General features: G+C 30.4%; 1 pseudogene across 1 annotated transcript; it reads left to right on the top strand.

The window, feature by feature from the left end:
• The first annotated feature begins 2,695 nt into the window (after positions 1–2,695).
• LOC114177519 (protein RADIALIS-like 1 pseudogene) lies at positions 2,696–3,646 on the top strand (annotated as a pseudogene). Its single transcript, XR_003603141.2, has 2 exons — positions 2,696–3,197; positions 3,393–3,646. The product of XR_003603141.2 is annotated as a protein RADIALIS-like 1 pseudogene (transcript).
• The last annotated feature ends 3,141 nt before the right edge of the window (positions 3,647–6,787 follow it).

Below are 6,787 nucleotides of genomic sequence, written 5' to 3' on the forward strand. Positions count from 1 at the left end.
TAATAAAAAATGTGAATTTTAATTTAAAAATTAAATTTGGTTTTAATTTGGAGAGGGACCAAATTGGTTAATGTTAACAAAAATTAGGACCTAATTGAACAAAAATAACAAATATAGGGACCAAATTGAATTTAGAACATTGACTTTAACACGTGACATGCTATTGGGTTGACACGTGAACATTTAAAAAAAATTTAAAAAGAATTTAAAAAAAATTCAAAAAAAATTCAAAAAAATCACGAAGTGACACGTGGCACGCTCCTGGGTTGACACGTGTACATTTAAAAAAAAATTTAAAAAAATTTAAAAAAATTCAAAAAAATTCAAAAAAAATTCAAAAAAATTCAAAAAAACCACGAAATGACACGTGACCATCACTGTTCATGGTCGTTAATGATTTAAACGGTGTTAGCAAAAAAGGACCCAATTGAACAAAATTGACAAAAATTGGGACCTATTTGAATACAAAACCAAAATTAGGACTTATTTGAAAAAACTTAACGAAAATTGGGACAAAAAGGTATTTTAACCATATAAATAAGTGAATTGGCAACTGTATTTTAAAATTATAATTTAAAAAGAAAAATTAATAATTAGTCCATGGAAGCAAGTGTGTTTGTTTATCGCCAATAAATTCCTATTGACAGAACATAAATATTCGTTATGCAAAATAACGCAACCAAGTTGCATGAGCCCAACTGCGTGTGGTATTTATCATCATAATATCACCGACATGAACTTTGTCGTCCAATAATAAGTACTTTTTGAAGAAAAGTGAGTATATTTTTACGTTGAAGAAGTATCATATAGTAGTGGAGGAATCAAACCCAAATTATAATCATATATATATTCCTGTATCATCAAATCCAAGGGAATATCCCACACATATATGCCGCAATACCACAAATTTATTAATGCCAAGATCCTGCAATTTTAAGGGGTGGCTTAGTGATCATCATAATCTCCAAAAATAGTACACAGATACCCTTAAATATGTTCATAATAAATTCCCACTAATGCCTGATTTACATTATAAAATTTATATTGGCAATGTTGCTACGTTTGGAGGTTGAAATTGGATTTACCATAATAGATGCATGTCACACAAATAGTTTAGAACTTCAGTTCAGATTAAAATTATACACAGCTCTGCTGATCTTGTTTTCAGATGCTATCGAAGACTTTATAGTAGTTGTTTTCATTCTTTTGGTTATTGTTGGAGTCCTTATTTGATCTTTCCGATTAACTATAAAACGGCATAAACAACATAAATGACAACTCGTTTTTCACTACAATTGTACTCATATACTCTGTTTACTCTTAACTAAATATTCCTTTGACTCCAAAGCATAAGTCGTTCGCAACGCAACAACCATGCATCAAGGTGTCTACTTAATCTTGGATGTACTGAATAAGTGTGTTCAACACTAAGAGTATGGAGTCAAAGTTACTTTGATGCAAAACCGTTTTGCATTTATTTAGTTACGAAGCTTGTTATGTTGTTTGTTATGAAGCTATTTGTCAAAGTGACTTAAAAACTTGATTACTTGATTTTTTGGCTTTCAAATTGTTGAAAATATTTTTTTATATAGTGTGACAATAGTGTTGCGGTAATGTCTCAGTAATGTCTCAAAATAACAGAAGTTCTACATGCTTATAGCATTTTCATATAAAATTTTTGTTTTTTGGAGATAAAGTTTTGGATTTTCAAATTTGGATTGAGCATACTGCGATAGAAAATATGTTAACAGATACATTGACTAAAAGCTTAGTTATTTGAGTTTTTCAGAATCACGTAATTCATATGAATGTGGTTAAGTCTTTTGATTACGAGTTTAGTGAAAGTATGAGATTTACAATTTATATTATTATGATTTTCATGATATTTAAATTTATCAATGACATCATTTTCATTACATCTCTTTTAGCATATAAAGATGTATGAACTATTTTGAGATCACATATTTATTATGTTTTGTTTTTATTTTATATTTTATTATTATATTGTTATTAGTATGGATTAATATTAATCAATAAATTATATTATTTGTTAGTATCAATTATATTGCAAATGGTTACTAATTTGATGAATAATACATAATTTTGAGTTTCTAATAAAATGTCTGTGATGTGTTAAATTGTTTAGTGAACTGTCTCTAGTGGACTTGAATATTTAGTAAATTATTACGACATTCCTAATCTCTGGTCGTAAGATATAAAACTAATATCATATTAGTAACCGGTTAGTAACGTAAAATCATATTTGTTAGTTAGGTTCTAGAATAATGAAAGAGAATGATATCCTGAAATGCACTTTCATCATACAGTTGGATCTTTTATTTGAGTCGGGACACACAATCATTTTAAACACATACTTTTAAATATACTGTAATCTGTATCGAAGTTTTTTTCAACTTGATTTGTGAAATTCTTTTGAAAGATGAACTATCTTCATTTACGCAAAAGAACCAGCCATAGTGCTGCAAAGCTATAAACGTGAAATAAGCAGTAGTATACATATTTCCACTCTTTGAACATAAAAGATAACCAAAAATTATGAGCATGTCCATGGTGAATTTTGACACTGAAAGGCACTGACTGGAATCTATAAAGAGAGGTCCAACTTGCGAATGACAAAACAAAAGAGTATCTATGGTTGAAAGAATAAAAGAGTAAACGAATGTCCTTTGATCTTGATTCTTCTCTTCCACTTGTTCTCCACCATCGCGATTCACAAAGTGGTTTCAAGGGAACGAAGAACAAGTCTCTTTATCTTCTGTCATTTTACAAAATATACTCATCCAACATGCCTAACCAGTAACCCTTCCCTCCAACTTATAAAGGGGCCAGCTTGGTTGTTGTTTTCCCATACCATTACTCGCCTCAAGCAATAGTTTCCTTTTCTTTCTTCCATTGCCTTAAAGTTAAAAACTTCATTCCATACATATTGAGATGGAATCATCTTGGACCCAAAGGCAAAACAAAGAATTTGAAAAAGCCCTGGCTAAGTATGATATAGAAACCCCAGATAGGTGGCAGAATATTGCCAACGAGGTGGGAAAATCAGTGGAGGAGGTTAAAAGGCAATTTGAGATCCTCAAAGAAGATGTCAGACGCATTGAGCGTGGTCAAGTGCCATTCCCCTACAGAACAAACAATTCTAACACTAATTAAGCCATTGCTGTCAAAAAACACAGGTACTGCACCACCTTTTTCTTCATTTTGCTTTCAACACTTCTTTCTTTTATGCTACTATCTTCTATCCTCATTAACCTACTTCTTCATTTCCTTACATTTTGCTCCAACTGAAGCTGTTTTCAGCCCTTAGTCTAATCAAATTCTTAACATTGAAACATTTTTGTGTATAATATCCCTTCCTCTACTATTGGCAGATCATGATCCAGGGTCCAACAAAATTGAAGACCGGCGACGATTATAATCGTATCTAAATAAATGAAAGTATTATCAGCAGTGAACTGTAGAAATCTAACTGTAAGCAACCGTGTGTGATTGCTATAGTTTTTTAGCACTAGTGTCGAACGTAAAAGAAAAAAAAAAGTATGGAGTAGATGCATTTACGAATTAATCACGTTTGTAAACCGGTACTACTGATTATTAATAAGTATATAATTTGTCTACCTACTCCTATGCACGTGTGGTTACAAAAGCTAAAGAAAGCAAGTTTCAAGAACAGCAGAATGCTCTGAATAATAAAGCTAATGGATAAGCATGCTTATCGTACGATTTAATTTTTTTCTCTAAAAGAATTGTACACGATAAACAATCCCGTACCTGCTAGAAGTTTGGCCTGGACTTAGGGTTCTTGTGACTCTGTCCATGCAAGGTGTAAAACAAAACAAGAATAGATGTGAACGAGAACTGAAGCTTATGTAGAATGGTATTCCTGGACTATCATGCTTACTTTTCGTTAAAATAAGAAGGAAATAAAGAAAGAGAGAAAGAAAAAACAATGGAGAGTAGGATTGATGGGACAATGAGAGAGGTAGTGCATGTTTGGTTCAGATTCGGTGCAAGTTTGAGTCTAAGTCTCACATTAACTAGAAATGAAAAAGTAGAGTATTATATAAGAATAAAGACCCATCAACTCATTGTCTTAAGATTTTAGATTGAGAGTAGTGTCAATGTCTTATATGATTGAGTTCAGGTTTCATTGGGGTTCTATCTTCCCGGTGATACCTTCTCCTTAAAATCCTAACAGGTATATGTTTTATTTTCAAAATCAATTAAAAGATAAAAAATTTGTTGAATTGATTAAGTTAAAATCAATTTTTCAACACAACCAAATAAACTCGTAGTGTAGAAGAAAAGAATATGGTGATTCGGTAACTGAGATGGGAATTTGGAAGCGATGGGGTGGTACTGTGGTGGGAAAAAGTGGAGCACAGTATCAGAAGAAAGGAATGTAGGTCAATGGTCTCAGAAGGGAACAAACAAAGCAAAGAGTTGAAAATTGAAGTGATAGGGTAGGGATAGATTAGATTGAGGTTGCGATTTCCTACTTCATACACCTTGTATTAAGCATCTCTTCTTCAATTTTGCAAACTTTTTTTGAAATACGGTGGCTAGTTTAGTTTTGCTAGTATCATACAAACTTACGTTCAACAAATTTCTTTACGAAAAAGGCAGAGAAGTTAACATACTTAACGAGACTTCACATTATTTTACGGTATAAATAAGTTTATAAGGCAGTAATACAGTAATACAGACTTAAATGAAGGATGACACTAATTGAAATAGTGCCTCCAACTTCGTGTGTTATTATTATTATTTTTTTGTTAATACTAAAAACCTTGTATAAAACTTAAGTTTAGTATTCATCGTACCACATTAGTGTATTCTAATAAAATTGACGACAATATCTATTTTATGTAATTTCTAAATCACTTGTTTTGGACATAGATATATTTCTACTTATCTAATTTAAGACACTTGTTTTGGACATAGATATATTTCCTTTACAAAGAGTTGCAATATATGAAATTGTTGAAAATTTTTGTAAGATTGATTATGATGTGTACATTTAAAACTCCTACCCATTTATCGTACATGTTCCACACTTTGGTGACGACTTTACATAAAAAAAAAAAGAGATGACTTGTACTTTCGTCTTACTCTCCACTCAGAGTACATACATACATGACTATTCAATAGAACTCTTCTTCACCTAAAATTGATCTTGGTAGGTACATCATTTATCATAATAACCATGCTAAATATATAAAACGTTGATGGAATAGTTTTAACCCTTCATTGACTATCAAAGAATACCAATTATTCTCTAATTAAAGAAGAATTATCTTAAAGCATTTATAAATAAGACAAATTTTCTTTCACAATTAAATAATTGATTATTTATATTATTAGGTCATAATACAACAAGTAATTTAATAAGCCAAATAACAACATGTAAAGTTTGGTAAGAAGTACTAATTACACAAACCTAAAAAACAATCACAAAAGTCCTACAAGGACAAAATAAAATATTACACAATATTCATAGTGTGTGAGAATTAGCTCAAATTAAATTAACTTGAAGCATATTTTTCTTACTTTATAGCTTCCTAGTCGTCAACAAGTGTTGCACCACTCTTCATTTTGTATTTAATAAGTTTATTGAACAATAAAGAATATGAAAAACAGTGTACTAAAAAAATAATTTCTAACTTTCATTCCTCTCTTACAACGCACTTCCTGTATCTGGTGTTGTTGAGAACAATATTTGGATTGTAATTAATTTGGCAAGTAGTAACAATGGAGAGTACAACTTGTTGTAATGAAGGAGTATCTTTGGTTAAAAACAATTAAAGGGAAGTCCACTGTTTTTATTCTCATCTTCCACTTGCTTATGTTGTCTCACAAGATCTTCTGCCCATTTGGAAGATATATTCTGCCAAAAGATTCAATCTAACCAGCAACACATCTCTTTAAAGAGAAACCTTGGCTATCTCTTTCCCACATACCAACCATTATATCACTCTTCTTTCTCTAGGGTCAAGCCCTAACTGTTTTTGTTTTTTCTGTTTACACTTTACATTTATTGAAAATAGTTCAAGTGTGAATCAAAGCCTCATATTGGATATAATAGACAAAGTTAAACATTATATAAAATGTAAGACTCATGAACTCATTACTTTAAAAGTTCAGGATAATAGTGGTATCAAATATCTTATATGTGTAAAACAAATGTCATATATATAGAATTATAATTTCTCAATAACTATAACCCTATAACCCATCCCAAACCATATGAAACATAACGCAACAATGATATCAGAGCACTATAAACCGTATAACCCATACCAAACCATATAAAACATTACCCAACAACAATCACCTAGAGAAATCAAATAACTATTAAAAAATTGTTGAACATGTGCTATTAAATAACTATTTTGTTTTTTGAATTTTTCCTTTTAAACCTAAAACAATTAGTACTTAAAAAAATTTGAGAAATTTTCTTTTGAAAACTAAAGCAATTAATGCTAGAAAAAAAATAAGACTTTATTCTTTTGTAAACATAAAACAAACCTTGAGTTTTGAGTTGGTCGGGACAATACGACAACAAGGAAACACCATGTAGATGGCAGAATATTTATTTGATTTTCTGTTTCCAAACAATTTGACCGTTTACTGATATAATATATATGTTTTAAAAAGCATATGCAATTCAAGCTTTTGGTGAACTAAGTTAATATAATAATATGTTTCGGTATATTACATTGCCAATTTTTTTGTTATGTAAGTTAAAGGACTAAACTAAATTGTT

Source organism: Vigna unguiculata, chromosome 3 (genome assembly GCF_037176805.1).
Source record: "Vigna unguiculata cultivar grain cowpea cultivar isolate G323 ecotype 2 chromosome 3, ASM3717680v1, whole genome shotgun sequence".
NCBI classification, from domain to species: domain Eukaryota; kingdom Viridiplantae; phylum Streptophyta; class Magnoliopsida; order Fabales; family Fabaceae; genus Vigna; species Vigna unguiculata.